This window comes from Trachemys scripta, chromosome 13, assembly GCF_013100865.1.
Source record: "Trachemys scripta elegans isolate TJP31775 chromosome 13, CAS_Tse_1.0, whole genome shotgun sequence".
NCBI classification, from domain to species: Eukaryota; Metazoa; Chordata; order Testudines; family Emydidae; genus Trachemys; species Trachemys scripta.
This window is the reverse complement of record NC_048310.1, coordinates 35,578,550-35,589,693: the sequence shown is the minus strand read 5'-3', so window position 1 is coordinate 35,589,693 and position 11,144 is coordinate 35,578,550.

The window sequence follows — 11,144 nt, the reverse complement described above, 5'->3', positions numbered from 1 at the left end:
GCTGGGTGGGTTAAGGGAACTACTGTTGTGGCTGCTTGTGGCATGTAGCAGTTTAGATAGTTTAGTGTCCTTTTTCCTTTGTAGAGAGGCAAAGTTTGTCTTGTAAATGGCTTGTCTAGTTTTTGTAAAGTCTATCCATGAGGAAGTTTGTGTGGAAGGTTGGTTTCTTATGAGAGTATCCAGTTCTGAGAGCTCATTCTTAATCTTTCCCTGTTTGCTGTATAGGATGCTGATCAGGTGGTTTCGCAGTTTCTTTGAGAGTGTGTGACACAGTCTCTCAGCATAGTCTGTGTGATATGTAGATTGTAATGGATTTTTTACCTTTAGTCCTTTTGGTATGATGTCCATCTGCTTGCATTTGGAAAGGAAGATGATGTCTGTCTGTATCTGTACGAGTTTTTTCATGAGGTTGATGGATTTCCATTCCATACGGCTAAATGCAGTGCCTTGCATAATGACAGGTTTCAGAGTAACAGCCGTGTTAGTCTGTATCCGCAAAAAGAAGAACAGGAGTACTTGTGGCACCTTAGAGACTAACAAATTTATTAGAGCATAAGCTTTCGTGGACTACAGCCCACTTCTTCGGATGCATATAGAATGGAACATATATTGAGGAGATATATATACACACATACAGAGAGCATAAACAGGTGGGAGTTGTCTTACCAACTCTGAGAGGCCAATTAAGTAAGAGAGAGAAAAAAAACAACTTTTGAAGTGATAATCTTGATTATCTTGATAATCTTGATTATCACTTCAAAAGTTTTTTTTTTCCTCTTACTTAATTGGCCTCTCAGAGTTGGTAAGACAACTCCCACCTGTTTATGCTCTCTGTATGTGTGTATATATATATATCTCCTCAATATTTATTTCACTCTATATGCATCTGAAGAAGTGAGCTGTAGTCCACGAAAGCTTATGCTCTAATAAATTTGTTAGTCTCTAAGGTGCCATAAGTACTCCTGTTCCTCTTTTGGGGATCTTTCAATTTATAAAGAGTCCACTTTGTTTGAAAAAGTACTTAAGGGGCAGCTTTGGTCAGTAAAGGGACTGCGTAAAAACATCACTGCCTCTGAGTACACGAGCTGGCCTTGTCAAAGGGAGTTCAGCTTTGGAAGCTGGGTGACTTTGAAAATCCCACTCCAATGGGCTTATGTTATTGACTAAACAAAGATTTCACACCTCTTTGCTTTCATTAGCCCTGCAGCGCTAACACTGCTCTGGAAGAACAATATATATAGCTCTGTTCGGGCTCATGTGTCAGCAGCAGAATTGTTAATTATCTCTATTATTGGTGAGGAGCAGGATGGGAGGATCCCAGGTTGAGTTTGCAGGGCAGGCTGTTAGGGAGGGGAAAATTCCTCCCCCACACTGGGTACACGTGATATGCAGTCAGCGAGAAAATATTAACTTCAAGCCCTGGATGCCACATGTGGCGTCACTTATAGATTCTCAGCTTCTGTAAATGGACACAGCCTCCTTTAAGTCAATGGAGTAGCTCAGTGGTTTGAGCATTGGCCTGCTAAACGCAGGGTTGTGAGTTCAATCCTCAAGGGGGCTATCTAGAGGTTGGGGATTTGTCCTGCTTTGAGCAAGCAGTTGGACTAGATGACCTCCTGAGGTCCCCTCCAACCCTGATATTCGATGATTCTACATCCATTTAAACCAGCTGTGGATCAGGCCTGGCAACTACAATCTCCAGGGCTACCCTCACTGTAACGATTGGAAGTTGTTAGCTCCCAGATTCAGATATTTAAGGGCCATGAGTTACTCAGAGAGGGATGAGACTTTTTACCTTGTTGGACGTTTTTCTCTCTTGCTACTTATCAGTTTGTAGCAACTCTAAGATAAGGGAGCAAATTCTCCTCTCTGGTATACGGCTGCTATTCCATTTACAGCAGCAGCGCAGGGGAGCTGCACTGTTGTGACACAGCAAAATTAGAGCCAGTATTTCAATTAATGTGTGTTCTCCTAAAATAGAGGGGATTGGGCAAGGCCGATTATTTGGTTTGTAACCAAAAGAGGGCCACAGAATGTTCTGAAACAGGCCTCCCACTCCAATCTCTTGGCACCGATGGCAGAACTCAGATACTTCCAGAGATTCTCCCGCAGGACGGGTCCAAGACAACAAAACCTCTGCAGACTCGCTGAATAAAACTTGCTGGCTGTGCTGCTGATGGGGAACTGAATTTCCCTTGTGAACTGTGAACTGCACTTCTCTGCTGCTGTATTTGCTTTGTGCAGGTCAGGATTATTGATATTTATCTCATTGCGGGCAGGCAACACACATACCATGAAAAACTAGGTCAGCACCAGTGATCTTATTAGACTCCGAGAGAGTGGGGGGCAGTGGGGAATGAGTCTAGGGGTAATGGTGTCCTCACATAATCTCCTCATTCTCCTTCCTGATCCACAGCTAATACCTGTGCATCACTTCCTGCCGTGGAACCAATTGGGAAAGCTGTTCACAGCTATAACTGCTAATTTGATGGAGTCACAATTAGAGGAGAAGATGGCCTCTTATGGCTTGAAGATCATTTCACTAGGGACTCAACTGGAGTTGGCCTCAGTGAACCCACCCCCTGTTAGAACCTCTCAGGAGGGACTTAATACTGAGATGGATTCCAGTAATATGGCCTCGGAAGCTCTGATTACAGAAATGTTTTCCTAGGAGGAAATGAGAACTACTAGAGAACCATGGAGAATCTAAAGATGGTCAGACCCTTCCCCCACCCCCAATGCCCTCTCCCCACACACAGAGGTAGAGGTCTTTGCATCTGGGATACTTCCCAGACTGTAGTGATAAATCCACACACAAGATGTAAAACCTGTGTATGGGCTAAAGACAGGTAAATCTATGGGCCCAGCAAGCCAGGTCTCAAACAGTAAAATTGGACGTCACTACATTTTCAGAAAATACAGTGGGTTATACCCAGCCATGCCCAGGAAGATATTTGGCCCAGGATTCATAAAGAAATGTGTGTGTGCATACAGTAACAAACCTGCTTCATTGCACCATCTTGTGGAACCTACAGGTATCTAACAGGAGGTGGACTAGAAAGAGACATAGGGGCAGACAGAGTGTAGGGGATCTGATTTCCTCCATCATGTGTTTATATATTGCTAAATATAAACACCTCTCTGAAACCTGGGTCTTCTGCTTCCACAAGAAAATGACAGGCCCAGTGCTTATCCCAGATGACCACTCAAACCCAAAAGCTAGGAAAAGGTGCTTTTAGTTACAACCATTCTATCAATAGCGCATGCATATTCTGTTGGAGCATAATGATATTTACATAATTTGTTGGCCCTGTAAGGCATGTTTTGCCATTCTGGAGTTTGTAACCATCACATACAGTAGACTAAGTGGGAACAGTGTAGAACATTGCTCCAATATCCTGAACATAAGAACAATGCTACTTCAATTCTGTAAACAAGAGTATGCCCAAGGAGTATAAACAGATTTAAAGTGGGATGTTCTCTTTCTAATCACCATTGAATATGGTGAGCATCAAATCAGATTGGAGACAGAACCAGATTACTGAATACACAGTTGGATTATAAACCACCTGTTAGTCCACTGAGACAGACTAGATTGATTGTGGGGAGATTATCTGTCTGCTCATAATACAACAACAAGCTCGTCAGACATGATTTATAGGCCGTTTGTGGAAATAAAGCAGGTTGAAAAATGTAGCAGAAGCATCAGGCATGTGTGTCTTACAAACAAGCAATAAGAGTTCCATGTATTGGCGTGTAGTCTCTTTCATCGTTAATCCCCGGCAAAACTATGGATAGGAGTTTTCAAAAGCACTCAGCATTGGCCTCGCGTTGTGGCCACTGAAAGCAACAGTAAAACTCCCATTGTCTTCAATGCCAGCGGAGTTAGACCAACATTGAGCACTTTTGAAAATCCCACCCTGCGTGGACAGACACACGTTCTTTTGTATCCAGCAGACAGATGCCCCAGAACAAAATTATCTGTGGACACAAGAGCAATCAAGACCCTGATCCTACTGCCATCTTACTCCAATGGGAGTTCAGCCTGAATAAGGAATGCGGGATCAGACCCTAAAATAAACATGGAAAACTTTATTTGCAAAAGGAGCACAAGCTGCCAACCCAGGGAAACGCTGTGCCAAAGCCTCAGGAGACAGACTGTGAAATGTTTGAGAAGCTTCCCCAGAGGAAAATGTTCCCATCAGGTCCTTTTAAAAAATCCTGGGCGGAGTCCTTTTAGCACGCTACTGCAATGTGTCTCCCTCACCCACCCACTTGTGCTCCCGGCACATCAGAGGGAGATCAGTAAAGAAACCACAAAAACAAACTCAACACCGAAGTAGAACAAGAATCCATTTCACAACCAGAAAATCCCTGAGCGGGTGGTCTCACCGGCTGTGGTGACCACTGAGTGTGGAGTTAAAATGGCCTTGCTCTCCCTTCTCCACTTCTTCTCGTTACCAAGTGGCTGTTCTTAGAGACTTGCCTGTACTGGGTTCTCAGTCCTTGGGCTCTGGTGCCTGCTCTATGTCTCTTAACATGTAATTCAGGAGACTGGAAAAAATTACGGTTGCTGCATTCTACAGAGGCTCTGTCTCAATACATGCCAATTATGAACTCAGTTCGGATAATGTTGCTCGCACCGTCTGTTCCCAGAGAGGGGAAAGCAGCTTCCTGACCTGCTCCCTAATCATTCCATGTCTACAGGGGGATTGTATATGGTGTAAATCAGAGCCGAATGTGGCCAGAATGTTGCAGATGCTCTGACCGTTATAACGAAGAAAAATAACATGCTAAGGAAGAGCAAATTATCAGTGTCTGAAATTGCGTGTTCTCTAGGGATTATATTTGTAAAATAAATGGGAGAAAAAGTGCTGTCGGCTAAATCTGCATGTTCTGTATACCCCCAGACCTAGAAAGCCAAGTTCATTGCTGGATTAAGATAGAGCACCTCTACTGAAGGTTTTATTTTTTTTAAATGAATAATATCCTCTGAAATCTCATCCTGTCTGACATAGCATCAGAGGCAGTATATTACTGGTTCAATGGCAAGCATCTAAAATGGTGAAAAGACCAAACACATCATTCTGTTGCTGTATGGGACTGATACCTGCATATTAATGCTGACTTGGGGAAGCTACAGGATGCAGGGGTCCAGAAAGCACAATTTAACTCCTTAGTCACTACACACATGAAAACACCAAAAGGGCACATTACCCCATCTAAGGCTCGCACTAATTCACACCCACAGCAGATTTGGCGAATGCCACTAGTGCTCTCTAACCCATCAACACCGATAAGTATGTATAGCCTTGCCGGCTGGCATTGGCATGGCACCAAAGAGAAATTCTATTAAACCATTCCAAAAACCTCTCCATGACAGACCAATGCAGGCAACAAATCCAACTTTCAATTAATTAAAGTTAGCTGTAGATCATCATTGTGGTATGCCTGGCAGTAATAGCCTTGAGTGGTTTACTATGGACCGTAGTTTGCCTTGGAAGAAAAGAGGGACATCATTGGTGCAGCCTCTGCTTTCTCAAATCACATTGCTTAAGTGATGACCCTGGTTTAATACTCTTCTCTTTCCGAGTCATTCGTCATCTCTTTTCAATAACTTTGCCTGCATTTGCTCAGTTTTTGCTTAATTCTTTCCCCTAAGACTTTGTTCCACAGCCTTCTGTTTGCATTGAGTTTTTCCCAGATGAATTGTCAGTAGATTTCCCTCAGTTTACTCTATTTGCTTCCTGACAACATTTATTTAAGGCACAAGTGTTATATTCTACACATTGGGATGGGGTGTAAAACCCCACACTGGAGAGGGAGGGGTTAAGAAACTGCTCTGAGCCCAGGTAGCTCCGCCCTGCCACACCTGCAACTTGCCCAGGCTCAGAGAGGAGCTTAAAAGGGAGCAGGTTGTAGCTTACTTGTGGGCTGCCTGAGGAGCACTGTGGGAAGTCCATCTGACAGAGCTCCTGACTATTGATGGTCTATCTGACCTGCTGAGGGAAAAGGACTCTGGACTTTTGCAAGGTCAGAGACCTATTCCTTGATTCGTTTTGTTTACATGTCCTTGTTTTTCCCCTCTTGCATGAGGAGGCTGGTAGGCAGTGATCCAGGGAGGCAACCACATAGCACTCCAGGGTTCAGGACTCAGCTGCTTACCTCTGGGTCCTGGATTGGAACCTGATGGACAGGGTGGGCCTGGATTCTTGTACCCACCCCCTGTTGGGGCTGGAAACAAAGAGCCTATCCCTGATACTAGTGACCAAAGACTAGGAAGACCCCCCTATCCTGGGGAGTCCTGACTCTGGGATTTTAGCTAGGTGAGGCCTGGAGCCCCTTTCTGTACAGTGGGACTAGTCTTGATTGGACTCCTCATCCACCGTGGAAGGGGTGGACACAAGTTGTGGCCCAACCATAGGTGGTGCCTGTGAGGAGCAGACCCCTTCACAAACCTATATACAAATATCTTAATGCAGCTGCACCACAAGAGGAATGCTGTAATGCTTCTTAAATGGAAATGCATAGTGATAGAGTATCAGGGGGTAGCATTGTTAGTCTGTATCCAGACCTTAGGAGGCAGGCCAGTCCTTGCTTACAGATAGCGCCCCCAACCTGAAGCAAATACTTGCCAGCAACTACACACCACACCGCAGAAACACTAAACCAGGAACCAATCCCTGTAACAAACCTCGTTACCTATTCTGTCCCCATATCTACTCTAGCGACACCATCAGAGGACCCAACCACATCAGCCACACCATCAGGGACTCATTCACCTGCACATCTACCAATGTTATATATGCCATCATAGAATCATAGAATATCAGAGTTGGAAGGGACCTCAAGAGGTCATCTAGTCCAACCCCCTGCTCAAGGCAGGACCAATTCCCAGCTAAATCATCCCAGCCAGGGCTTTGTCAAGCCGGGCCTTAAAAACCTCCAAGGAAGGAGACTCCACCACCTCCCTAGGTAACGCATTCCAGTGTTTCACCACCCTCCTAGTGAAATAGTTTTTCCTGATATCCAACCTGGACCTCCCCCACTGCAACTTGAGACCATTGCTCCTTGTTCTGTCATCTGCCACCACTGAGAACAGCCGAGCTCCATCCTCTTTGGAACCCCCCTTCAGGTAGTTGAAGGCTGCTATCAAATCCCCCCTCATTCTTCTCTTCTGGAGACTAAACAATCCCAGTTCTCTCAGCCTCTCCTCATAAGTCATGTGCTCCAGACCCCTAATCATTTTTGTTGCCCTCCGCTGGACTCTTTCCAATTTTTCCACATCCTTCTTGTAGTGTGGGGCCCAAAACTGGACACAGTATTCCAGATGAGGCCTCACCAATGTCGAATAAAGGGGAACGATCACGTTCCTCGATCTGCTGGCAATGCCCCTACTTATACAGCCCAAAATGCCGTTAGCCTTCTTGGCAACAAGAGCACACTGTTGACTCATATCCAGCATGTGCCAGCAATGCCCCTCTGCCATGTACACTGGCCAAACCAGACAGTCTCTATGTAAAAGAATAAATGGACACAAATTGGACTCAGGAATGGTAACATATAAAAGCCAGTAGGAGAACACTTCAATCTTCCTGGACATTCTATAACAGATTTAAAAGTAGCCAAATTTGAACAAAAAAACTTCAGAAACAGACTTCAAAGAGAAACTGCAGAAGTAAAATTCATTTGCAAATTCAACACCATTAATCTGGGCTTGAATAGGGATTGGGAGTGGCTGGCTCACAACAAAAGCAGCTTTTCCTCTCCTGGAATTGGCACCTCCTCATCAATTATTGGGAGCGGACTACATCCACCCTGACTGAATTGGCCCTGTCAACACTGGTTCTCCACTTGTGAGGTAACTCCCTGCTCTCCATGTGTCAGTATATAACGCCTGCATCTGTAATTTTCACTCCATACATCTGAAGAAGTGGGTTTTTAACCCACAAAAGTTTATGCCCAAATAAATCTGTTAGTCTTTAAGGTGCCACCAGACTCCTTATAGTGAAGCTGTTAAAAATCTTGGCCTGGCCTGGCATCACAAAATAATGAAATGACTTAGCAGATAGCATGTCCAGCTGACATGACAAGCAGGAAGAAATTGTAACATCAGCTGGCAGTTATGCAAATACACCTGATCTAATTATCCTACCGGTGTTGTATGTAGTCTAATGGTGAGATGCTATCTAAATGTGTGTGTGTGTATGTGTATGTGTATATATATATATATATATATATATATATACACAATCTAAAATTTTGTCCCATCACTGTCAAAAGAGGCCTGTAACCTCAGTCTTATTAGACTCATCACTGCTCCTAAATTCCCAGATCATGTCAGTGACCTGTTTTTTATCTTCTGCTAGCAAAGAAATGACACCTCCTTGTCTCAGATGTGACTCTCTGATGCCTTCGTTATTTCTACACTTGAGAATTGTAATGTCTCCAAATGGGATCAAGTGTGATGTGCTGAGGATATCCTGTCATACCGGTGCTGTATTTGCGACACTGCATTTGGTTTGTTTTAGTTCTGAATCTTGGGTTGTAATAATCAGGGCCAGCTCCAGGCACCAGCAAACCAAGCAGGTACTTGGAGCAGCACATTTTCAGGGGCGGCATTCCAGCCAGCCTCTTTTTTTTTTTTTTTTTTGGCGCTTGGGCGGCAAAAACCTAGAGCCGGCCCTGGCAGCAGCAGTCCGTCCTGCACCGGGGGCGCCCTGGGGCCGCTGCGGTTCGCGTCGGGGAGCAGCACCCGCACCTTATGGCCGGGCGGGCTCCGAGCGCAGGACACTCGGCTGGGGGCCGTCCCTCAGGGCACACGGAGCTGCCTGCAGGTGCCATAGGGCGGCCGCCCCCCCAGCGCCGCAGCCAGGGCTGGGCGAAGCAGCCAGAGCCGCTCAGGGACTGCGGCAGGGTGGCCAGGAGCAGCCGCAGGAGCGGGGCCATAGAGGGCGGGGCACTGCTGTATGGTGCCCACGTCCCGCTCTCCGTGGCTCCGCTCCCTCTGGGGCTGCCCTGCCCTGGCTCCTCAGCCCCCTGCCAGGGCAGTCCCCAGCTCTGTGCTCCCCAGTCTCAGCTGGAGGCGGGAGCCCCAGCTGGAGGGACCCTGGGCTGAGGCGCGGCCCGGGAGCCCCGCTGCTTACCCTGACCCTGCCAGTGCTGGACCAACTGGAGGCCAGGGGGGAGCAGGCGGAGTCAACGCTGGTGGGGGGAAGCCCAGAGTTGGGGTGGCAGGGGGTACGGGTGGGGTAGGGGGGGAGAGCCCAGTGCTGGGGTGGCAGGAGGTGCGGGGGAGGGGTGGGGAGAGCCCAGGGCTGGGGTGGGAGGGCAGCCAAAAATTTTGTTGCTTGGGGCGGCAAAAAACCTAGAACCGGCCCTGGTAATAATTTGTGTTAATTTTCCCTTTTTTTATTCTGGCTAGATGTGGGAGTGGTAATGCAGGGGGAGCATTCAGGGACTACCAAAGACAATGGGTAAAATGGACATAGTCTAGTGGCTGGGCACTACCTCAATATACATATTGAAAGGGCAGATACTGGATCTGTGCCTCACCCCCAAGGGGTTCCACTCTTCCTTAACGGAAGGTCATGTGGCCCAGTGCCTCTGAGACTGAGCTCTAGGCTTCAGCACTCCTGTTTCACAGCGTGAGCTCTGCCCAGTGAGTCCAACTGAGAGAGACTCCTGGTCAGAGACCTTTTGCTCTCTTCAGAGATCAGTGAACCTCAGCAAGTATTTGCAGTGGTACCAGGCAGCCTAGGGTTTATAGTTATGGAACACAGCACCAGAAGTCCTTACATTAGCATAGAGAAGCAAAGGTGAAGACATAGTGGATACTGGACAAGCCAGAGCTCCCTTGAGCCTGCTGCTGAAGGAAACATCTTGGTTTCCTCTCTGTCTTTGTCCCTTTGTCTGTCAGTCCCAGGTGAACTTTCTGGGTTTGTCTACGCTGCAATAAAAGACCACTGAAAATCGGCACTCATGCCATAGGTTGCCTACCCCTGCTCTATACTGAGAGAAGCAAAGGGCTATGCCCACTTTATCTGCATTGCCAGTAAAGAGTATCAGCCCGTATTCCTTTGAACCTCCATAGCAAGAGAGCTTTGCAGTGACAGAGGAAGTTGCCTCAGTCTCACCTGACCTGCCACGAGCTGTGGCAGGAGATGCAGACTCCACCAGGATAAAAATTATCCGTCTGAACTTTATCTATATATTTGTCAACTATGGGCCTATTCTTACTTCCACTGAAATCATTGGCAAGATTCTTTCCTAGTGTAGCTCCAGTAACCTTATAGAATACTTTTAATTTCTCTCTCACACGCTTTCTCTTGAACATTAATGGGTGCATCTTTTTTTATTAAATAAAGTTTAACTGTGGTTTATTTTGGCACAATCCATCCAGCGAGATGTAAATCTTGCCTATGTCAAGAATTAGAAAGAGCAAGAGGTGTAGGTGTGTATGGATATACACTCATGCACCATTTGTCTTGCAGAGATTCTTATTTAAAGATATGAAGTTCTGGGAATTGTTTGTGTGTATCCAAAGAGCCAGGTGGGTTAGCTGGAACCAAAGAGGCAGGTGCAGTGCAGCTGTCAGCATGAAGAAAAGACTGAGAGGCCTTTTAATTCATGCCAGTTCTTGAATATAAACGATGTTTGTTTGCTATAGCCAAGTCTACACTCGCTGCTGGATGTCTTTTTGTATAACATTTAGGCAAAGTTATTTGAATTTTCCATTCCACAATTGGTCACCATCTAATCTTTTTCAATAGATCTTTGCTTATGAATTGCAGCATTATTATTTTATAGGCCATATCTGTTCCTTATTTGGTTGGTTCAGTAAGTCCCTTTCAAATGTTTTGATCCTTGTGTGGCCGTTGGTGAAAGTGTGTCATAAACTATTATATTTAAGGTAATGATTTGTTGTCTAGACTATGGTTTCATCAGCAGAATCTGTTTTAGGAGTAGCTTTGATACAACATTAGGAGGAAGAGGAATTTCATCATGCCTACTGTTCCTTAAAGGAATAAAAGAATGGAGCATTTGTGTTCTACAAACCCTTTAATGCAAAAGCTTCTCAAAGTGCTTTACAAAGTGATGAGGTTTTGGTGGTAGTGTAGGACTGTGGAAGCAAATGCCACAGC